Source organism: Eubalaena glacialis, chromosome 12 (assembly GCF_028564815.1).
Source record: "Eubalaena glacialis isolate mEubGla1 chromosome 12, mEubGla1.1.hap2.+ XY, whole genome shotgun sequence".
NCBI classification, from domain to species: Eukaryota; Metazoa; Chordata; class Mammalia; order Artiodactyla; family Balaenidae; genus Eubalaena; species Eubalaena glacialis.
This window is the reverse complement of record NC_083727.1, coordinates 24,751,440-24,776,402: the sequence shown is the minus strand read 5'-3', so window position 1 is coordinate 24,776,402 and position 24,963 is coordinate 24,751,440. Positions and strand designations below refer to the sequence as shown.

General features: G+C 40.3%; 1 long non-coding RNA gene across 2 annotated transcripts in view; it reads left to right on the top strand.

Annotated features, from left to right (window-relative positions):
- Window positions 1–10,339: 10,339 nt before the first annotated feature.
- LOC133102519 (uncharacterized) overlaps window positions 10,340–24,963 on the top strand; it is a 202,247-nt gene continuing 187,623 nt past the window's right edge. For both annotated transcript variants that reach the window (XR_009702977.1, XR_009702978.1), the window contains exon 1: window positions 10,340–10,512. This is a non-coding gene — a long non-coding RNA (uncharacterized LOC133102519). The remainder of the gene's footprint in view (window positions 10,513–24,963) is intronic.

Sequence of the window (24,963 nt, the reverse complement as noted above, 5' to 3'; positions counted from 1 at the left end):
TATTCCTCTGTCCAAAGTGAATCACTGAGCCAACTCAGCTGTTTGTTATTCTGGGCATGTATGCCATAACTCCACCACTCTCTCTCCTGCTCAAGAAAGTATAACAGAATGCAAGTGAGCTAACCTTGATTTTCTGTATTTTTAAGAGTAAATCATTTACAACCTCAATCCTTTAATTATGAGTAGTAAAAAACAATTTCCTTGCAACACGCCCATCTACTGATTGCAACATCATGCTTAAGAGCCTCTGTTCTTACAGATTAAAAGGTGCTGCCAGAATTTTTGTTTCTGTTTTAAATTTGCATTCAAGCAACAGTGTGCTTGGGATTTTTTTTTTTCAACTACAAACAATTGTTTTAATTCCATTCTCTTTAATACCCTTTTTTTTTCTCTTTCAGAAAGATTCTTTTTTTTTTTTTTTAAAGGGAATGCTATTTATTTATTTATTTATTTATTTAATTATTTATGGCTGTTTTGGGTCTTCGTTTCTGTGCGAGGGCTTTCTCTAGTTGTGGCTCACGGGCCCAGTTGCTACGCGGCATGTGGGATCTTCCCAGACCAGGGCTCGAACCCGTGTCCCCTGTATTGGCAGGCAGACTCTCAACCACTGCGCCACCAGGGAAGCCCCAGAAAGATTCTTTTAATCTCAGAATTTTAAAAAGGAGAGTACTGTATTGAGAACTCTCAGTGATCTGATGGATTATTATGGGGATTATTCTTTGTCATTATAGGGTGACCAGTTTGTCCCAATTTGCCTTGGACTTTTCTGTTTTTATCACTGGAGTCCCACATCCTGGGAAATCCCTCAGTTCTGAGCAAATGGGACAGTTGACCATCCTAAAGCGGGCTGACAGAAATGGAGAATGTGACTGGATAGGATTTTAGTTGGGTGTATAATTGGTAATCCATATATTTAAATATGCTGAGATCTTGAACTTCAACATAATGATCACAGCTAAAAATGGGCAGAGAGATCTCTCTATTGCTCAACTTGTCCATTCTCTAAATTGCTTCTATAGTGAGCTATCAAAAACACACATCTTAATTATGTCACTGCATTGAATAACAAGGCTTCACATTTATTTCAGGAAAAATCCAAACTCTAGAAATTGCCTCACCCGGCCTCGCTTGATTTGGTCCATTGGTTCTCAAACTTTACTCTGGGAAGGACCACCTAGAAAATGTGTTTAAAATGCACATTCTTGTGCCCCTGATTCAAAGAGAATAAATCTAGGGAGCAACTAAAAGCATTTTTTTCAAAAACAATCACAGTGGGTGACTCTTTTTCGGGTAGTCCTTGGACCATGTTTTGAGGAAAATTGACCTAGTTTGGTTTTTTCCCCATTTTTTAAATGCCCAGTTGTTGGTTTATTCTCTGGGCTTATTAAAATTCACTTAAACTTTTCAGTGTTCTAGGCCATCTACCTGAAGCCCTCTCCTACATCTCTGTTGGTCAGTCAGATTTCTACTACCTGGACGTCCCCTTTCCCAGGAAGCCTCTGCAAGGCCCCGTTAGGGTTAATGTCTCTCTCCTTGTCCTCTGTTAGGACCCTGCCCCCTCCTGCCAAGTGTCTAGAGCCCAGGATTGTAAATGCCTCTTCCTTGTGTGTATCTCCCTTTAAGCCGAGTTCAGTGCCCATAGACACCTCTCATTTATGATTATGTCCTCAGGTTCTAGCTCATTGTTGAGCACATGGTAAGAGCACAAGATTGTTTACTGAAGAACTAAATTGCTTTAGTAATGGGTAGATTGATGTAACACAGTCCTAGGAACTGAGATTCAGGTGCATCTATCTGGTATTGGGTTATCCCCTTCCCCAGCCCTCCTTGTATCCGTGGGTATGTTTGGGGGCTTAGGAATACTGGGATTTGGTTGTGGGGAGAAGTGCAGGGCCCCTGGAGAGGGAGACAAGGGAATGAGAAGTTACAGGTTTAGGGAAATGTCATTGCGTTCCTCCCCAGCTGGACCTGAGGGACTGGTCTGGAGCCTGAGTAGAGAAAGGGGTGGTGGCAATTTCATCCATTTCACAGAGGTTCCAGGGGCAGACGTGATGCAGCCAGCGGGCTTGAGAACAGGGAGCCACACGCATTCCCTGACACCACACATACGTACACACACTGCACATCACACACACACCACACACAGGCCGCACATACCGTCCCCACACCACACACACCACGCGCATCACACGTACGTACCACACATATACACCATATACTTCACACACACCACTCATACCACACCACACACACACATGCATACACACACACAAAGCTTCTCCCTCCACCACCACCTAGGACCCAGCTTTGCCTCCTGAGGGCTCTGGGCCACCAACAGCAGGGCTACTAGCAGTGTTGTCTCTGAGGGAATTGGCAGTATAATTGTCCTGAATGCTCAAGAGCTCCTGATCTCCCTGGAAATTCCATAAAAAATCCCAAAGAGATTTAGTGGCGGTGTTGAAGGGAAGGTCATGAGCGGAGATCTTGCATTAACAAAAGGGGGCTGAGTGCTAGCATCATTGGACTTCATTTGTGAAAAGTGGACTTTTGAATGAGACCGAGAATAAGTAAAATCCAGTTTCTAGACAAGGCCTGTCATGAAAGTTCAGCCTCAGACTGCCAAAAGCAAGACTTTCTCATAGGACTGGGCTGACAGATCTGTGAAATGGGCTGGCTGAATGCTAACATTTTATTGCTTTCTGGACTTTTTGTACGAGTCATTCGAAATAAAAGGTGCTACCATTCTTGACAACTGGTGGTGCTGTGGAGTTCTTTTTCCAGCCTTGAGAAATTGCCACTGAGCCAGTGTACAGCAGGTCCTATATCAAATCTGTTTTTGAACAACTAGAATTGACCTTGCTGGTCGTGATACCGGTGAGGTGCTTCTGAATTAGATTGTGCTGAGCCCATCTCAGCAGCTTGGGAAATAGTGAGGCGTGAACACACAGCTGATGTGTGCCTGAGAGAGTTTCACAATTGTGTGAATGATGGCTAGACAGATACTCAGTGTGAACACTACACATTGACTTAAAATGGTATTGACATCCTCTGGTGAATGATCTTGTCGTGCTACGTGATAATATGCAGATGTACTCTCTGAGCAGTTCCCTGTGTTAAACACCTTACCGTGTACTGGTAACAAGGAAGAGAATTTAGTATTTCTGTAGCGGTATCTTGAAATACGCCTAACTCTAGGAAGAACAAAAATAAACATATAAATAAGTAACCACGATGGGAATTTTCTCATGAAATAACACCTAGTTGTCTGAAATTTTGTTTCCAGTTAATGGACATTGAGTCAACTTATATAACTGTCATAGCAAAGTTAGATGATTGTAAATTGTTATTTTTATTGTTGTTCAAAATAAGAGAGTATTATTCTTGAGGGGGGAATAATCAATGTATTTAGAAAGGTGGAGAGACCAACTGGTAAGAGTAATATGCACATTTATTTTAAAGATCACACATTAAAATTTTTTTTTAAAAAGAGAGAGGGAGAGAAGAAAGTATTAATGTAAATTTACTGCAGTTTCACAATTTTAACACCAATTAAATTGAATGTTTGAAAGATACCAGAACTCTTATAAATGTATAAGGTCAGGGAAAGCTTATGCTTGACTTTCAGTTGAGAAGTAAAAAAGAAATGCCAAGTGTGATAAATGGAAATTCCAGAAAACACAGAGAATTAGATGGCTCTATACTCTGGTTAGAAACTGGAGGAAGGATAGTGGCTGGTCTATCCGTCCTCTAGAAGAAAGGGCAGCAGAAAATGAAGTAGTTCCCAAGACCACAAAATAGGTGAGTTATGGGAGCAAATTCACAAAGACCCCTGAGTGGTTGTGTGTAAGTCAGTCAGTGAAGAGGATAATCAGAAGCTCCTGAGATGGAGTCAACTGGCTGATTTCTGCCTCTAAAGCTAGCATACCGAACCGTTATGTTATCCAGTTCGATGGAAGAAAATAAATTTCCAAATTCAAGCCCAAAATTCCCATGTTCTTGCAGGTAGGCAAGATTTGGAGGCAAAAATGAGGTACCCTGTTAAAATTTGAACATAGGGAAATAATTCTGACAGTTGAACTTCTAAACACATTTCATAAATTACATTAGAAATATGTACATTTGCCTTAAATTGTAATTCTTAAAATGGTGGCAGTAGTGGGCTTATCTCCTGACCACAACCATAATAGAATCATCTTGTCTTTTAAATCACCCCCTCCTAGATTCACCACTATCCTTTAGCCACAGTTATCGGTGATAATGTGTTGTTCCTCTCAGGTAGGCTGGGGTGGAAAAAATGTGAATCCCTCCATCTTCTAGTGACTGAATGGCTGCAGAATTGTCTGTTATGTGATGAAAGGTTATCGATGTAAAGAAGGAAAGTAATGGCAGTTGGTCAGCCATAGAAACAGTGAAAAGGTTGAGGAACAGAGGCCAGCACCAGTGGTCTTCATCCACGCACAGGACAACCTGACCTAGGATTGAGCTGCTTGCCAGTGTGGTGGGTCTGTCCCTGGAAGTGGAGATAAAGGCATATACCTCTGAGGGCTCGATGACGGACAGTCCAACTAAATCCCCTTGCTGAATGTGATTCCACGCTCAATCAATAATAACATTTCTTCTAGTAATACTTTTATGTCTCATGGAAATATGTGTATGGGTGGACCATAGTCAGCGTACACGTTCTGTTATGGTTTGGGGCGTCATTTGAAATAAACTGGCATTGTGGTTTTCTACATATTAGCCTTTGGGAGCTTGGTTAATGTAAATCCACCCTTGTCTTAGTCTGTTTGGGCTGATATAACAAAACACCATAGACTGGGTAGCTTATAACAACAGAAATTTATTTCTCGTGGTTCTAGAGGCTGGGAAGTCCATGATCAAGGTGCTGACGGATTTGGTGTCTGTGAGGGCCCGCTTTCTGCTTCGTGGACAGATGTCTATGTCTTCACGTGGTGGAAGGGGCAAGTGAGCTTTCTGGGGTCTCTTTTACAAGGCACTAATCCCATTTATAAGGGCTTTACCCTCATGACCCAATCATCTCCCAAGGGCCCCACTTCCAAACACCAGCATATTGGGAATTAGGTTTCAACATGCGAATTTGGGGGAATACAAACATTCAATCTATAGCAGGGATCCCCACCCCCCGGGCCTCGGACCGCTACCAGTCCGAGGCCTGTTAGGAAGCGGGCGGCACAGCAGGCGGTGAGTGGCGGGCGAGCGAGTGAAGCTTCGTCTGCCGCTTCTCATTGCTCCCCATCACTCGCGTTACCGAATGAACCATCCCACCATCCCCCGCCCCCCGAGTCAGTGGAAAATTTGTCTTCCACAAAACTGGTCCTTGGTGCCAAAAATGTTGGGGACTGCTGATCTATAGCAACCCCTTATATTATTCTTAATTATTTCTTAATGGGATGGCAAATTTAATTTCTATGCCTTAGGACTAATGGTCAGATCCCAGACTCTGATGAATTCCTGAGTTGATGGAGTTGATGCCAGCCTTGTGACTCCTGCCTGAGTGGCTAGCCTAATCTGTGACATATGACCTTTCAGCCTATCTTTCTTCAAATTGCTTCAATATGGTTATGGGCAAAAAGTTCCTTTCCAGATATGATATTCCTAGGGGTTGTATATAGAAATTTTATTTGTTAATAGGCCTGTTTATTTTGAATAAAATATAAATGTATAGTTATAACTCAGTTTAGGGAAGAGACTAAATTTTCTTTTTTGGGGAAGGATGTGTGGTAGTCAGCTTCCAGTGGTCATCAGTGTTCATACCTTTCTATAATCCTTTTCATGTGGATGAGGGCTGGCCTGTGTGACAAATTACGTATGGTGGAAATGATATCTGTGATTATCAAGACAGACTTATATAATACACTGCAGCTTCCACCATGCTTTCTCTCAGATCACTCAGGCTGGAGAAAGCCAGCCACCATATTGCAAGGACACCCAAGCAGTCCTGTGGAGAGGTCCAAATGGAGAAGAATTAACGTGACAGCCATGTGATTGAGCCACCTTAGAAATAGATCTTCTAGTCCTGGTCAGGCTTTCAGGTACCTGTAACCCCAGCCAGCTTCAGACAGCAACCTTATGAGTACCGCTGAGTTAGAAACGCCCAATCAAGTTGCTCTGGAATTCATGATCTAAGGAAACCGTGAGAGATAATAAATGCTTATTGTTGTTTTAAGCCACTAAGTTTTGCAGTGATTTATTATGCAGCAACAAATAACTAATACAGAATTTGGTATCTTAAAGTATGGTGATGCTATTAAAAAAACGAAAAACAAAAACTGAGAGCCCAGAGAGAGGGAACAACCAAGGAAAAACCTTCTTAGGCAGAAGTAGGATTGATGCTTAATCAAGGAGTTGGCACATGGTCCCAGCTGTATATCAGAGCTGCTGTGGATCACTGACTCCCATGTGCCCCCTGTTCTAACACTTTTATAATAAATGAGTGTCTAGAGTGGCTATCCTATGCTTGTCCCACCATTTTATGTTTGATGTGTTTGGGGCAGATAATGCATCTCTTTAGTTCATAGGTTTTGAGATCAAGAGGAATCCCACTCGAGGAGCTTTATTTGAAGAACTCTGCCTGAGGATCCTCGTCTATACCTGATTCCATCTGCATAAGGAGATCCTGGGCCACGAGCCTGAGATGATGCTATAACAGGATGAAAATTTCAGTGACCTTGGAGTGGGTGAATGCCGTGTGTATGTGGGTGTGTGTGAATCACTGAGAGTCAGAGAGTGGGCTGTGGTATCTTTCTTCCGGGGGCCCGTGATGACCCTCATCTCCTGGTATTCATACCCTTCTATAGTCCTCTCTTTCTTCTATACCAGAATACCATAGCCTGGGTGGCTTATAAATAGCAGAAATTTATTTCTTATAGTTCTGGAGGCTGGGAAGTCCAAGATCAGGGTGCTGGCAGATTTGGTGTCTGGTAAAGGCCTACTTCTGTTTCATAGACAGATGTCTTTTTACTTTGTCTTCATATGGTGGAAGGGGAAAGGGAATTCTCTGGGGACCGCTTTTGTAAGGACACTAATTTCATTCATAAGGGCTCTACCTCATGACCGAGTCACCTCTCCAAAGTCCTACCTCCAAGTACTAGCACATTGGGGGTTAAGTTTCAATACATGAATTTTGGAGGGACACAAACATTCAGTCTATAGCACCCCCCCCAAACTGAATCATTGTTGGCCTGTGTGGTCAATAAATTATGGTAGAAGTGATGGTATGTATCTTCTGAGGTTCGATCATAAGAGGCGTTGCAGCTCTGATATGTAAGGGCACTCGAGCAGCCCCGTGGTGAGACCCCCATGGAGAGGACTTGACTTGGCAACACAACTTGCCAACCATGTGAGTGAGCTACATTGAAAATGGTTCCTCCATTTCCTTTGGGTTGCTGCAGCCCAAGTGACCTGTGATTGCAACCTCATGAGAACCTTGATCCATAGCTACCTACCTGAGGCACTCCTGAACTCCTGACCCAGAGACACTACAAAAGATGATTAAATGAGTATTGTTTTAAGCCACTAAGTATTGGGGTTGTTTGTTAGACACTATTAGATAAGTAATGTGGGGTATAAAGATGAATAAATGATATCTGTTCATTTCTTCTTCATTTTCTTAAGACAAATTCAGGATAATATGCCAGAAAAGTTTGGATTACAGTGTTTTATGATGCCAAGAAACTCCACCTTTGTAATGTGGAAAGGGAATGTCCTTTCTATTAAAGAACTGGTTAATTTGATATTTACCAAAGGATTAAGGATTTGTTCTTTCATCATGGTTATCACAAAAAGATGAATAGTAACAATGACAAACATTTACTGAGGGCGCTTTGCTAAATACTTTGTAGGTATTATATAAATTATTCCTCAAACAATGCTATGATGCAGATAATATTATTATTCCCATTTTTTGGATGCGGAAATTGAGGTTCAAAGGGTTAAATAGAGTGACCCAAGGTCACACAGCTATTAAAGGTCAGGTCTTCCTGACTACAAAACTTATATATTCCTAACCAGTAAGCTGTGTTATCTTCTTATTTGAAAATTCTGCTTGGAGAGGCCTTGAATTTAAAATATGGAACATAGGTTCTAGCTGTTCAGGGTTTAGAGTCTGAATGCCAGAGAAGTTGACACTGACCATGTAAAATCTGTTTCATTCTATGAGCTATTCTTATTTCAGAATTTCCAGTGTTCTTTTATGTCATAGGAATCACACGGATCACACTCTGGTAGTTATACAGGAAGACAAATGAGATGACTACATGCTACAACTAATGACTTCTGGGCCTTGATTTCCTGCTTGCATTTCCTAACTAAAGCCACTTACTGGGATGGCAGGCTGTCACTGAAGTTAAACAAAATAAATCATGGGTTGTAAAATTAAAAACAATAACCCAATTTTATGGCTCTTTTGCTCAGACTGTAAGAGCATTGAGGATAATGGTCACGGCTGAACCAAGCTTAGATATTGCTAAGGCCAATTTTATGCCTTGTCATGCTTTTCATTTGCCTTTGCTTCAAGCTAATGGTAAAACAATTGGAAGATTGCTTTGCATCAAACATAACCACAGAAGAAACTTTAAAGAAGAGACTATATTAGCTTAATAGCTCAATAAAGCAAAATTCAAATGTTCCTTTTGGCAAAAGTTTCACTTAATTTTAGCTTAGATTTTCCAGGATATTCTTCAAAAGGTAATGAATTGGCAAATTATTTGCCATTTCTAAGTTGCATAGTTAAGTGAAGATAAATCTTTATAGTTTTCATATTGAGAGGTTATGGATTTCTATTCCCTTTTAATGGAAATTAAAAATCTATCATCCACAAGCAAAAATGGTATAGGTGTATCTATGCGTAACTGTGTGTGGAGGGTAGGGAGGTGGAGGGGTGGAGATGGGGTCAGGAAGGGAAGGGGCCCAGAGTAGAGCCAGAATAGCATTGTTACAGTTGGAAGAAACTCACATGGGAAAGAATAGTCACCTATCTCTAAATCAAATTAAATCTCTCTCCAGTTTGGCAGGAGATTCTATCTCAGTCATCTTGAGACTTTAGGGTCATCAGAAAGCTAAAGTGATGCCTAAAAAATTGGGAGAGAGCCTCATGGCTGCTCCTGGGCTCCTTGTTGTCCGTCCTAATGCCAAGCTGGCTATGATGGTATTTGCCTGAGCTGGGAGCCCTACTTCCTAGGATCCAGTCTTCCAGCTCCACCAGGCAGCCATTTCTGGTGGAAAGTTTTGATACCTTTCAAAGTACTGTCAGAAAGTGAGGCATGTACCTTCACTACCAATGGGACCTTCCACTCTATTCCCTCCCCAGAGCAATGTCCAGCTTCCAACGCTGCTTCCACACCTTTCCCAGCAAAAGCACTCACCTCTCTCCTGCCCCTTCCACAACCCTTAGCTTAATCTCTTTAAGGAATTCAGGTTTTCTGAGTGCAAAAGTCAAGCAGGGGGCTGGGATGCTTTCAGGCAACTTCTGAAACAAAAATCTCCTCTGAGGCCAGTAGCACAGAGGGCCTGGTTCCCTTTTTGGAACAAGGGGAAGCAAACAAAAAGCAGGGGTGAACAAAACTCAATATCTCAGTGTATTAACGCCTCACTGTAAGAGTAAAGATTCCGGGCAGGGAAATGCCCGATGAGTAACACTCACCAGCCATACTGTATTCATATTGGCTCCGGTCCAGCGGAAGTTCAGTTGTGAAAGAGCAGGTATAAATTCTTCATAAATACGACTTGACCACGCCCCTGACTCTGGGCAAAGTTCCTTTAGGGAGGACCTACTAGTGCTGTCTTTACTGTATATCAAGAGTCAGGGAGAATAAGGATTGCTGGCACTTCAGGGGACTCTCCAGTGGGTTTGGAGTGAGTCTTGAAGAGGCAGTCGTATACTCTAACCTCCTCGGAGAAGAGCTTCCTCAGATAAATGTTAAATCTGCATTAGAGCAGAATACAGCTCTTTACTTGTCACTTGTTTCATCCCTGGGTCTATTGCTGGAAAATTCCTCTTGTCCACTGTTATCAAGCGAGCTGGCTAACTTCTGGAGAAAGCTGCTCATAAAACTGATAAGAGCCCTCTCTTCAACAACCTAATTTGAACTTTATCCCAGAGACCTTGAGAAACTGGATCTGCGTTTTTATAATCCAAGAGTTGAACATAGTCCTGCACATTTGGGTAATATTCGACCTTGAAATGTTGTTCTAAAAGTCATGTTTCCCCTTTGCCGGCTTTGACGTTATCCGTGCATCAGTGCACACTTTATCATGGTAACGCGTCAGGAATGTGCAGAAAGGTTGAGGAGCTTGAATGCCAGGGCAGTTTCAAGTTTGCTGGACTCTTGTAACCAGCTCACTGGATCAGTTGCTGGAAGACTGTTATACTGCGTATGCTGAAGGAGAACTGACGTTCATGACCAAGTTGCTTTCAAGGGCAGTTCAAAGTGTTGGCTGACAAGGCTGTGCTTGGCTGATACTTTCCTTTTGGAGTACATTCTGTCATTGCTGGTGAGATATGCCACAGAAAATGCCTATTTCTTATTTTGGTCTCAGGAAAGCTATTACAATTTGTTTGTAAAGAAATGCTTGAATTTGAATGTTAAAAATGGGTTGCTGTATTGCAACCCGTTAAGGGGACAACGAACTTCGGTGTCAAAGTCCTGGGTTTGAATCCAGGCCTGTCACTCACTAGCTGTGTGGACCTGAAGTAATTATCTCTCCGAGCCTCAGTTTTCTAATGTGTATAAGGGGTAGAATAATATTACTTACCTTTCTAGACAGTCACATATTAAAAGAGATAATGTATGCCATGCCCTTAGTGCACTAAGAAGCAGGAAAAAGTCAATAACTGTTCTATGATATTGTTCACCCTGTTTGTTCTATCTGTCCAACAGGACTGCAAGTTTTTTTTTTAATTGAAGTATAGTTGATGTACAATATTATATGTTACAAGTGCACAGTATAGTGATTCATGACTTTTAAAGGTTATACTCCATTTATAGTTTTATAAAATATTGGCTGTATTCCTCCATTGTACAATATATCCTTTTTTTTTTTTTTAACATCCTTATTGGAGTATAATTGCTTTACAATGTTGTGTTACTTTCTGCTGTATAACAGAGTGAATCCGCTATATGTATACATACATCCCCATATCCCCTCCCTCTTGCATCTCCCTCCCACCTTCCCTATCCCTGATCTCCCTGTGCTATGCAGCTGCTTCCCACTAGCTACCTATTTTACATTTGGTAGTGTATATATGTCAATGCTACTCTCTCACTTCGTCCCAGCTTATGCTTCCCCTACCCCGTGTCCTCAAGTCCATTCTCTATGTCTGCGTCTTTATTCCTGTCCTGCCCCTAGGTTCATCAGAACCTTTTTTTTTTTTTTTTAGATTCCATATATATATGTGTTAGCATATGGTATTTGTTTTTCCCTTTCTGACTTCACTCTGTATGACAGACTCTAGGTCCATCCACCTCGCTACAAACAGTTCAATTTCATTTCTTTTTATGGCTGAGTAATATTCCATTCTATATATGTGCCACATCTTCTTTATCCATATATCTGTTGATGGACATTTAGGTTGCTTCCATGTCCTGCTATTGTAAATAGTGCTGCAATGAACATTGTGGTACATGTCTCTTTTTGAATTATGGTTTTCTCAGGGTATATGCCCAGTAGTGGGATTGCTGGGTCATATGGTAGTTCTATTTTTAGATTTTAAGGAACCTCCATACTGTTCAGCATAGTGGCTGTATCAATTTACATTCCTACCAACAGTGCAAGAGGGTTCCCTTTTCTCCACACCCTCTCCAGTGTTTATTGTTTGCAGATTTTTATTTTTTTAATATATTTTTTAACATCTTTATTGGAGTATAATTGGTTTACAATGTTGTGTTAGTTTCTGCTGTATAACAAAGTGAATCAGCTATATGTATACATATATCCCCATATCCCCTCCCTCTTGCGTCTCCCTCTCACCCACCCTATCCCACCCCTCTAGGTGGTCACACAGCACTGAGCTGGTCTCCCTGTGCTATGCGGCTGCTTCCCACTAGCTATCTGTTTTACATTTGGTAGTGTATATATGTCCATGCCACTCTCTCACTTCATCCCAGCTTACCCTTCCCCCTCCCCGTGTCCTCTACATCTGCATCTTTATTCCTGTCCTGCCCCTAGGTTTGTCAGTTTTGATGATGGCCATTCTGACTGGTGTGAGGTGATACCTCATTGTAGTTTTGATTTGCATTTCTCTATTGATTAGTGATGTTGAGAATCCTTTCATGTGTTTGTTGGCAATCTGTATACCTTCTTTGGAGAAATGTCTTTTTAGGTCTTCTGCCCATTTTTGGATTTGGGTTGTTTGTTTTTTTGATATTGAGCTGCATGAGCTGCTTGTATATTTTGGTGATTAATCTTTTGTCAGTCGCTTCATTTGCAAATATTTTCTCCCATTCTGAGGGTCGTCTTTTCATCTTGTTTATGGTTTCCTTTGCTGCGCAAAAGCTTTTAAGTTTCATTAGGTCCCATTTGTTTATTTTTGTTTTTATTCCCATTTCTCTAGGAGGTGGGTCACAAAGGATCTTGCTCTGACTTATGTCACAGTGTTCTGCCTAGGTTTTCCTCTAAGAGTTTTATAGTGTCTGTTCTTACATTTAGGTCTTTAATCCATTTTGAGTTTATTTTTGTGTATGGTGTTAGAAAGTGTCTAATTTCATTCTTTTACATGTAGCTCTCCAGTTATCCCAGCACCACTTATTGAAGAGGCTGTCTTTTCTCCATTGTATATTCTTGCCTCCTTTATCAAAGATAAGGTGACCATATGTGCATGGGTTTATATCTGGGCTTTCTATCCTGTTCCATTGATCTATATTTCTGTTTTTGTGCCAGTACCATACTGTCTTGATTACTGTAACTTTATAGTATACTCTGAAGTCAGGGAGCCTGATTCCTCCAGCTCCGTTTCTCTTTCTCAAGATTGCTTTGGCTATTCAGAGTATTTGTGTTTCCATACAAATTGTGAAATTTTTTGTTCTAGTTTTGTGAAAAATGCCATTGGTAGTTTGATAGGGATTGCATTGAATCTGTAGATTGCTTTGGGTAGTAGAGTCATTTTCACAATGTTGATTCTTCCAATCCAAGAACATAGTATATCTCTCCATCTATTTGTATCGTCTTTTTAATTTCTTTGTTCAGTGTCTTATAGTTTTCTGCTTACAGGCCTTTTGTCTCCTTAGGTAGGTTTATTCCTAGGTATTTTATTCTTTTTGTTGCAATGGTAAATCGGAGTGTTTCTTTAATTTCTTTCAGATTTTTCATCATTAGTGTATAGGAATGCAAGAGGTTTCTGTGCATGAATTTTGTATCCTGCTACTTTACCAAATTAATTGATTAGCTCTAGTAGTTTTCTGGTAGCATCTTTAGGATTCTCTATGTATGGTATCCTGTCATCTGCAAACAGTGACAGCTTTACTTCTTTTCCGATTTGGATTCCTTTTATTTCTTTTTCTTCTCTGATTGCTGTGACTGAAACTTCCAAGACTATGTTGAATAATAGTGGTGAGAGTGGGCAACTTTGTCTTGTTCCTAATCTTAGTGGAAATGGTTTCAGTTTTTCACCATTGAGAACACTGTTGGCTGTGTGTTTGTCATATATGGCCTTTACTATGTTGAGGTAGGTTCCCTCTATTCCTACTTTCTGGAGAGTTTTTATCAAAAGTGGGTGTTGAATTTTGCCAAAAGCTTTTTCTGCATCTATTGATATGATCGTATGGTTTTTCTCCTTCAGTTTGTTAATATGGTGTATCACATTGATTGATTTGCATATATTGAAGAATCCTTACATTCCTGGGATAAACCCCACTTGATCATGGTGTATGATCTTTTTAATGTGCTGTTGGATTCTGTTTGCTAGTATTTTGTTGAGGATTTTTGCATCTATGTTCATCAGTGATATTGGCCTGTAGTTTTCCTTTTTTGTGACATCTTTGTCTGGTTTTGGTATCAGGGTGATGGTGGCCTCGTAGAATGATTTTGGGAGTGCTCCTCCATCTGCTATATTTTGGAATAGTTTGAGAAGGATAGGTGTTAGCTCTTCTCTAAATGTTTGATAGAATTCACCTGTGAAGCCATCTGGTCCTGGGCTTTTGTTTGTTGGAAGATTTTTAATCACAGTTTCAATTTCAGTGCTTGTGATTGGTCTGTTCATATTTTCTATTTCTTCCTTGTTCAGTTGCAGAAGGTTGTGCTTCTCTAAGAATTTGGCCATTTCTTCCAGGTTGTCCATTTCATTTGCATATGGTTTCTTGTAGTAATCTCTCATGATCCTTTGTATTTCTGCAGTGTCAGTTGTTACTTCTCCTTTTTCATTTCTAATTCTGTTGATTTGATCGCTTTTTTTCTTGATGATTCTGGCTAACGGTTTATCAATTTTGTTTATCTTCTCAAAGAACCAGCTTTTCGTTTTATTGATCTTTGCTATTGTTTCCTTCATTTCTTTTTCAGTTATTTCTGATTTGATCTTTATGATTTCTTTCCTTCTGCTAACTTTGGGGTTTTTTTTGTTCTTCTTTCTGTAATTGCTTTATGTGTGAGGTTAGTTGTTTATTTGAGATGTTTCTTGTTTCTTGAGGTAGGATTGTATTGTTATAAACTTCCCTCTTAGAACCGCTTTTGCTGCATCCCATAGGTTTTGGCTCATCGTGTTTTCATTGTCATTTGTTTCTAGGTATTTTTTGATTTCCTCTTTGATTTCTGCAGTGATCTCTTGGTTATTTAGTAGCGTATTGTTTAGCCTCCATGTGTTTGTGTTTTTTACAGTGTTTTTTTCTGGAATTGATATCTAGTCTCATAGCATTGTGGTTGGAAAAGATACTTGATACGATTTCAATTTTCATAAATTTATCAAGGCTTGATTTGTGACCCAAGATGTGATCTATCCTGGAGAATGTTCCATGAGCACTTGAGAAGAATGTGTATTCTGTTGTTTTGGGATGGAATGTCCTATAAATATCAATTAAGTCCATCTTGTGTAATGTGTCATTTAAAGCTTGTGTTTCCTTATTTATTTTCATTTTGGATGATCTGTCCATTGGTGAAAGTGGGGTGTTAAAGTCCCCTACTATTATTGTGTTACTGTCAATTTCCCCTTTTATGGCTGTTAGTATTTGCCTTATGAATTGAGGTGCTCCTATGTTGGGTGCATAAATATTTACAATTGTTATATCTTCTTCTTGGATTGATCCCTTGATCATTATGTAGTGTCCTTCTTTGTCTCTTGTAATAGTCTTTATTTTAAAGTCTATTTTGTCTGCTATGAGAATTGCTACTCCAACTTTCTTTTGATTTCCATTTGCATGGAATATGTCTTTCCATCCCCTCACTTTCAGTCTGTTTGTGTCCCTAGGTCTGAAGTGGGTCTCTTGTAGACAGCATATATATGGGTCTTGTTTTTGTATCCATTCAGCCAGTCTGTGCCTTTTGGTTGGAGCATTTAATCCATTTACATTTAAGGTAATTATCGATATGTGTGTTCCTGTTACCATTTTCTTAATTGTTTTGGGTTTGTTATTGTAGGTCTTTTCTGTCTCTTGTGTTTCCTTTCTAGGGAAGTTCCTTTAGCATTTGTTGTAGAGCTGGTTTGGTGGTGCTGAATTCTCTTAACTTTTGCTTTTCTGTAAAGGTTTTAATTTCTCCGTCGAATCTGAATGAGATCCTTGCTGTGTAGAGTAATCTTCTTTGTAGGTTTTTCCCTTTCATCACTTTAAATATGCCCTGCCATTCCCTTCTGGCTTGCAGAGTTTCTGCTGGAAGATCAGCTGTTAACCTTATGGGGATTCTGTGGTCTGTTATTTGTTGCTTTACCCTTGCTGCTTTTAATATTTTTTCTTTGTATTTAATTTTTGATAGTTTGATTAATATATGTCTTGGCATTTTTATCCTTGGATTTATCCTGTATGGGACTCTCTGCACTCCCTGGACTTGATTGACATTTCCTTTCCCATGTTAGGGAAGTTTTCAACTATAATCTCTTCAAATATTTTCTCAGACACTTTTCTTTTTCTCTTCTTCCTCTGGGACTCCTATAATTCGAATCTTGGTACATTGAATGTTGTCCCAGAGGTCTCTGAGACTGTCCTCAATTCTTTTCATTCTTTTTTCCTTATTCTGCTCTGCAGTAGTTATTTCCACTATTTTATCTTCCAGGTCACTTCTCCGGTCTTCTGTCTCAGTTATTCTGCTATTGATTCCTTCTAGAGAATTTTAAATTTCATTTATTGTGTTGTTCATCATTGTTTGTTTGCTCTTTAGTTCTTCTAGGTCCTTGTTAAATGTTTCTTGTATTTTCTCCATTCTATTTCCAAAATTTTGGATCATCTGTACTATCGTTACTCTGAATTCTTTTTCAGGTAGACTGCCTCTTTCCTCTTCATTTGTTTGGTCTGGTGGGTTTTTACCTTGCTCCTTCATCTGCTGCATATTTCTCTGTGTTCTCATTTTGTCTAACTTACTGTGTTTGGGGTCTCCTTTTCACAGCCTGCAGGTTCATAGTTCCTGTTGTTTCTGGTGTCTGCCCCCCGTGGGTAAGGTTGGTTCGGTGGATTGTGTAGCTTCCTGGTGGAGGGGACTGGTGCCTGTGTTCTGGTGGGTGGGGCTGGATCTTTTCTTTCTGGTTGGCAGGTACGTGTCCAGTGGTGTGTTTTGGGGTGTCTGTTAACTTAGTATGATTTTAGGCAGCGTCTCAGCTAATGGGTGGGGTTGTGTTCCTGTCTTGCTACTTGTTTCGCTTGGGGCGTCCAGCACTGGAGCTTGCTGGTCGTTGGGTGGAGCTGGGTCTTAGCATTGAGACGGAGATCTCTGGGAGAGCTCTCGCTGATTGATATTACCTGGGGCCGGGAGGTCTCTGTTGGTCCAATGTCCTGAACTCAGCTCTCCTACCTTGGAGGCTCAGGCCTGACACCAGGCCGGAGCAGCAAGACCCTGTCAGCCACATGGCTCAGAAGAAAAGGGAGAAAAAAAGAAAGAAAGAAAAAACAAAGCAGAGAGCAATCAAACCAATAAACAAATGCACCAATGATAACAAGCACTAAAAACTGAACTAAGATAAATATAAAAATCAGAAACAAACCATTCCAGAGAGCAAACCCCAAGTCCACTGTTGCCCCCAAAGTTCACCACCTCAATTTTGGGAACACTCGTTGTCTATTCAGGTATTCCACACATGCAGGGTTTACCAAGCTGGTTTGCAGGAATTTAATCCAGTGCTCCTTAGGCTGCAGAGGGAGATTTCCCTTTCTCTTCTTTGTTTGCACAGTTCCTGGGGTTCAGCTTTGGTATTGGCCCCAGTTCTGCATGTAGGTTGCCCTCAGGCATCTGTTCCCTGCCCAGACAGGAGGGGGTTAAAGCAGCAGTTGATTTGGGCTCTCTTGCTCACTCAGGCCGGGGGGAGGGAGGGGTACGGTAGTCATAACTGGAATGCGGGGCAAGCCTGCGGTGGCAGAGGCCAGTGTGTTGTTGCAACAGCCTGAGGTGCGCTGTGTGTTCTCCCAGGGAAGTTGTCCCTGGATCACAGGACCCTGGCAGTGGCAGGCTGCACAGGCTCCCAGGAGGGGAGGTGTGGATAGTGATCTGTGCTTGCACACAGGCTTCTTGGTGGCTGCAGCATCAGTGTTAGCATTTCATGCCCGTCTCTGGGGTCCGAGCTGATAGCTGCAGCTCACGCCTGACTCCAGAGCTCACTTAGGCAGTGCTCTGCCTTCTGTGGGCACATGGGGAAGGAATCCCCTCTCCTCACACACCCTGAAACAATGGTCTCTTGCCTCTTTGGCAGTTCCAGACTTTTTCCCGGACTCCCTCCCAGCTAGCTGTGGTGCACTAGCCCCCTTCAGGCTGTGTTCACGCAGCCAACTGCAGTCCTCTCCCTGGGGTCTGACCTCTACAGCCCAAGCCTCAGCTCCCAGCCCCTACCCGTCCTGGCAGGTGAGCAGACAAGCCTCTCAGGCTGGTGAGTCCTGGTTGGTACCAGTCCTCTGCACGGGAATCTCTCTGTTTTGCCCTCTACACCCCTGTTGCTGTGCTCTCCTTCATGGCTCCAAAGCTTCCCCCCCTCTGCCCACCCCCAATCACCACCAGTGAAGGGGCTTCCTAGTGTGTGGAAACTTTTCCTCCTTCACAGCTCCCTCCCAGAGGTGCAGGTCCCGTCCCTATTCTTTTGTCTCTGTTTTTTCTTTTTTCTTTTGCCTTACCTAGGCACGTGGGGAGTTCCTTGCCTTTGGGGAAGTCTGAGGTCTTCTGCCAGCATTCAGTAGGTGTTCTGTAGGAATTGTTCTACATGTAGTTGTATTTTTGATGTATTTGTGGGGAGGAAGGTGATCTCCACGTCTTACTCCTCCACCATCTTGAAGGTCCCTGCAGTATATCCTTGCAGCTTATTTTTTACATAATAGTTTGTACCTCTTAATCCCCTACTCCTATGTTGCCCCTCCCCCCTTCTCTCTCCCCACTGGTAACCACAAGTTTGTTCTCTATATCTGTGAGTCTTCTTCTTTTTTGTTATATTCACTAGTTTGTTGTATTTTTTAGATTCCACATGTAAGCAATGTCATACAGAATTATCGAAAGTAGAAATCCTAGCTCATCTTGCTTTACATTTCTCATGCAAGAAGAATGCTGAAGACATAGCAGGTAGTCAATAAATACTTGTTAACTCCTGCTTTCTTTGGAATCATCCAGCTGTCAGCCCAGTTACACTGACTACTCTTATTTGAAGACCTCCCTTCTCTTTATTTTTCATGGGAATGTCATAGAACGTAAAATAATACTAGAAGTATTTTTTTTAAGTCTCTGCGTCTGGTAGGTCATCTTAAAAATTAGATTGTATATATCATAAGAACTTTTGACAGTAGTCACTATAAAAAGAAAAGTAGTCAAATGCATGCAAGCACAGAGTTCTTTAACTGGCATTCTTTGTGCCTTCCTATTTAAGAGGATCACTTTGTATATCTTAATAACTTGCCTGAGGGACAATGTGCACTTCTAGGCTGCCTGTCTTTGTAACTCCATAGTTATCAATAAAATCCTGCCTGAAATGGAGCCATGCGTCTACACAATCCACATTTTGGTAGCAATATTTATGGTGTGGAGAGGAAGCAAGGAAGAGGTTTGAGGAGATGGTAACCCCAGGGCACATGATCTACAGCAGCACTGTGGTCGCCACAAAGCAGGTGTTTCTTTCTGTCTTCATTCTAACTCAATAGGAAAGACTATAGGAGATTCTGGGTTCAATTTTGGTCTGTTTGAAGGAACAAAAGAAGCCTCCTTAATTAAATAGATGGTTATGACTGGTTATTTTTTCAAGTACCCTAAGTTTCTTACTGCATTAGGAGAAATGGCAGAGACCCTCAGTCTTGAAGGGAAGGGCAATGTGTGACATATTTTATTCTGTAAAATTGAACTAAGTATACATATATAACACTGCCAGTGAAGAAAATCAAGCCTTTAAGGGGTTAACGTTGAAAAGGAGAGGAAAGGGGGTGCATACTAGGTCGTTTGTTTGTTTGTTACTTTTTAAATAAACTTTTAATTTTAGAGTAGACTTAGATTTACAGAAAAATAAACCCTGCAACCAGTTTCCTCATTAATAACATCTTACATTAGTATGTACATTTGTCATAATTAACGAACCAATACTGGTACATTATTACTAACTAAAGTCCATACTTTAATCAAATATCCTTAGATTTTACCTAATTTCTGCTTTTTGTTCCAGGATCCCATTCAGGCTGTTACATTGATACTAGTATTTATAAAGAGCCAATTCAGTACCAGATGCATTCAGGTCATTATTTCATTTATGTCTCATACATAGTATTTAGGTAGGCATTACAGTTGACCCTTGAACAACATGGGTTTGAACTGTGTGAGTCCACTTATAGGTGGATTTTTTTCAATAGTAAATGCTGTAGTACTGATACCGAGCAGGGCCCTGTGGGGCTCCTGGGCACAAAGCCTTTCTGTGTCTCCCATTTCTTTGATTACAGGAAATAGCCTTCATTCAGCCTTCATGACCTTCCCTGAGTTCCAATGTGCAGATTCAAATGGTTGTTAATTAGGGAAGGGAGGGGATACAAGACAAGGGAGAAACAAAGTCAAGAAAAACCATAGTTCAGGCTTGGGGCAAGGTCCTGGTTCCACATCAATGGATACACACAACAATATCTTTGAGCTGTTTTGCAAATGCTAAAACCCCCCTCCAGGTGGGAGAAGTTAACGATCAATGATGGTATGCTGCCCACAAGCACATAGACTCCAGACCATTTGGAACCAGAAGGTTGATGATGCTGACTCCCACTTACCTCACCACCAACCAATCAGAAAAATGTCCATGAGCTGATCACACTGTCTTTGAACCATATCTATAAAACTTCTCACTACCCTCTCGAAGAGGGGCACAGTTCTTGAGGCGCTAGCCTACTGTGTTCCCTCTTTGCCTGGCAAAGAATAAAGCTGTTCTTTCTCTTCCTCCAAAACTGTCTCCATATTTCAGTTTGGCATCAGTGCAGAGAGCCAAGATTTTTGGCATCAGTACTGCATGATCCTTGGTTGGTAGAATCCGTGCATGCAGAACCTTGAATATGGAGGAACTGTGGATACAGAGAAACCAAGGATATGATGGAGGGCAGACTAAAAATCCTAGTTATACTAGGATTTTTGACTCTGAAGAAGGTTGAGGCCTCTAAACCCCAAGTTTTTCAAGGGTCAGCTGTATTGTCTTATTGTAAGGATGAGACAACTGATATAGAGTGTCATTGACTTTCTCAGAGTAACTAAGGAAGTAGTAAAGCACTGATTCAGACCCAAGCCTTCTGGCCTCAGTTCCATTTTTTTCCTTCTCATATCTTCCTATCTTTCTCACTTGCAATACAGTAATCACATTTATATTTCAAAAATGTACTGCACATATAGTATTGCATCCACATTTTGGAAAACAGTTATAAAAGAACTCCCTTACACTAAAAAAAGTAGAATTGTTTGTATGAATTTTCTTATGATTTCTCAAAACCAGAGAGACTTATTTGAGCCACAGAAGTCTAAGTTAAAGCTGCCAAAGTATAATTGGTCTTTGAATGATAGAAGACTTATTGCTATAATATGTTTAATAATGCCTTGTTTCTTTCCTGAAGGTTCTATGTCACAGAAGATGCATTTTGACTTCTATTTTACTCAGAAGTGATATAAAAGAATGTGAGCAAGGTTTTGGGTTGAGTCATAGTAGTGTAGGAGGTTTTCTATTTTTTCTTTTCTAAACTAACAAGGTTACTCACAAACAATTCACATCAGAAACAAAACACATGATCAGTGGAAGGTGAATTGATGGGACTATTCACAATCTGTAGTTATTTACATAATACTTCATTGCAATTCAGTTATACAAAATCCCCATTCTAGAGTTTCAGCTTCTCTTAGATGCACAATATTAGTTGCAATGTGGTCGATAGGAAAATTGCACTGTCAAAAATTTTGAATGTGCTGCAGAAATAGGTCAAAAAAAAATCAAGATAAATTGTTAACCATTATTTTAAGCAGGTCTTTTTTCTCTCACACCTGTATTTCACCTACTTAACGATAATCATTAAAAGAATTTAAAAAATATTTGTCTTGGAGCCAAAGGTTTCAGTAACAGATTAGAACTACTGGCTAGCCATTTCTTGTGTTGACTTAAAACATAAAAGGGTGATTATTCCTAACAGATATTTTCTTCTTCACATAAAACAAGGAAGTATACAAAAAAATACTGTTACTGGTAAGTAGATTTTAATTTGTATCTACACTGTGTTCTTCTCACTTCATTAGGCTTAGAATTTGTGACTGAACAGCACTGTCCGGGCAGTCTGCTGCCTAGTTGGAGATGTCAGAAGCAATTATTTTCACAGATTTAAGATTTATTATCACACGTATCCTGTCTTTAGCTATCTGAGTGGACAGCCCAATCAAGGACGATATGTATTTCATCATCTCTTCCTTGTTGTTGTGTGGTTTTAATAACAGTTCCAGTAGCAACCCACGTTGTACAACAAGAATGCAGTGCAGCAGCTGGATGATGTTTAAATGGAGTCATCCAAAGTTAGAGGATTTACTTCTTTTTTTCTAATTTCAGCTTCTTTCTGTCGAATAAATGAGCTCTATTAGACTTAGTGGTAAAGGATTTCCGAAAACCCACACCTCACTTTCATTTATGTTGAAAATACTCCAAAAAATGTATCTACAGGTAGGTTGTTGAAATTACAAATTCCTCTGGTATTAAGTTCCCACATCTTCATATTTTTGGAAGAGGCCTGAGTTAAACTGCTTCCTTTACTTATGGGCTTATGGTCCCTAGAAGGAGAGTGGTATATCCTCTCTTAAAAAGAAAAAGACAAACCTAGAAATCATCATAGACCCTAGTCTGGCCTTCCTCATTCCATCTGAGACCAAGGGTTATGGAAGTTCCTCTTTGACATGTACCATTTAACAATCTCCTCTCTACCTCCACTCCTAGTCGCTTACTTTTTTCTTGACTGGGCTCTTACAAGAGAATTCTGATTGTTTTGCCTAATTCTTTCGTTTATACAATCACCACAAAGCTTTTGAAAAATGCAAATTTGATCATAGTTTCCTCCAAATAAAAACCCTTCCGAGGTTTTTTATTGCTCTCAGGCAAAAGTACAAATTCCCTGGCCAAGAAGGTCCACCATAATGTCACTTTTGTAGTCTCATCTCTTGTCTGGTGGTTTGTAGACACATATAACATCAGACCATTTCACATTTGCTTCCACTGAATCTGCTTCCTCCACCTAGAGATTTTCTGGCTTCACTCTATTAAAGGAAAAATAGAAACACATCTTTTAGGACTCAGTATAATGTCACATGCTCTCTGAAGATTTTCTGACCCCACAGGAAGGCAGAACGACTCTCTTCTTGTCTCCTTGTGCATACATCTTTTATGCGTCCTGAATACTAATTTTGGTAAAAGTTGTTTACAAGTCTGTAGAGCCTCTACATATTTAACTCTTAATATTTAATGTGTGAATCAGGTATCTTTTCTTTTTATCCGCAGTGATGTTTGAGAATCACTGACAGTCTTGCAGATCAGTCCATGTCTGTGCGGCTCTTATTGTGGCTGATCACAAAATTGGTTTAGGGCGGTGGTGCTCACACTTATTGAATGGAAGAATTGCCGAGGTGTTAGATAATGTTCAATTTCCTGGAACCCAAAAGGGATCAAATTCCTGATACAAAAGTAAAGAGGAGAGATCCAGAAATCTGCCATTTCTACAGGCACTGCAGGCAATTTTGATACAGGTGCATAAGGATCAAACTTTGAGGAAAGTCTCTTCCAGTTATCTGTTGTTGAATAATTACCTACCTTTGGTGGCATAAACAACTTAGAATCATAAAAAACAACTGTTTTATTATGCCCATGGATTCTGAAGGTCAAGAATTTGTATAAGGCACGGAAGGAACGACTTAGTCTGCTCACGATCTCTGGGATCTCAGCAAGGAAGATGCAGATGTTTAGGGGTGACTTGAGTGGCTGAGGGCTGGAATAGATAGGGTGTAGGATCTCTTGCACTGGGGTTTTCTCACTCACATGCCTGGCTCCCAGGCCCAGATGACTCAAAGGTTCAGTTTGAGACTGTCAATAATTATGTGTGGCTTGGACTTATCACAACATAGCAGCTGGGTTCTGAGATGGAGACTTCCAAGAGAGCAAGCATTCCAAGAGAACTAGGTAGAAGATGCATGGCCCTTTATGACCCAGCTTCACTTTCCCAGGCAGTTGCAAGTCCATCCAGATTCAAGGTGTAGGGGCAGAGACCCCACCTCTCAATGGGAGAAGTGTCCAAAAAATTGGAGGTCATGTTTTAAAACTGCCACACTAAAAAAAGCCAACCAAACAAACAAAAACTGCCACACTGATTTGAACTTTGATTTTTGTATATATTCTCTTCTGGATCTGTAAGCTATTTGAGGATAAAGATGGTGTCTTATTTAGTTTTGAGCTTTTGGGACTTCAGACAAGCCTTAGTACTTAATATAAACCCAGTAAATAATTGTTGCTTTTAACTTATCTAAAGGTCAACAACTATAACCCTCAATTACTGGGTATTATGGAGTATCGATCTAGAGACACTTTTCAGCAAGAAATTCTTTGTACAAGACAAGGGGCTTGCCTCATAAAAGTTGACTGATTTTTCATTGCTACTTGAATCCACTTCCATCATTTCATGACTGTGAGATCTTGGGCAATTTACTTAAACTCTCCATACTTCTGTTTATTGTTATTCATCTCTGATGCAGAGAATACAATAAGAGATTTGGTATAAGGGTCAAAAATGAAATAAAGTTCTTTGATAATGAGATGTAATGGGATTGAACAGGAAAGCCCTGTCCTTATAAAAGATATTACTATTCTTACAAGAGCTATTGACTTCATTGTCAATACTCAACCATTAATCAACCAAATATTAATGGGGATAAACAGTTAAATTATTGCAAGATAGCCTCATGAGCTTTATTTGTGTATATAGGTATGCACATATGTGCTGATATATAAGTGATTTTATAAAAGTATACTTTTTAGTAAAGTATAATATGTATTTAGCAAAATACACAAATCATAAATGAGCAACTCAGTGAATTTTTACAGCGAACATACTTATACTAACACCACGTAGATCAAAAAAAGAAACTTCTGCATTTCAGAAGGTTCTCTTGTCCTCCTACCAGTCATACTTCATCAAGGGTATCTTTTCTTTTGATGTCTACCAATGCATATTTTTTTTGCTTGTTTTTAAATCTTATATACATGGAGTCATATACTATACACTCTTTTGTGCTTGCCTTTTTTTGTTGTTCAATATTAGCATTCCTGAGATTCATCCATGTTGGTTCATACAACAGTATTTCATTTATTTT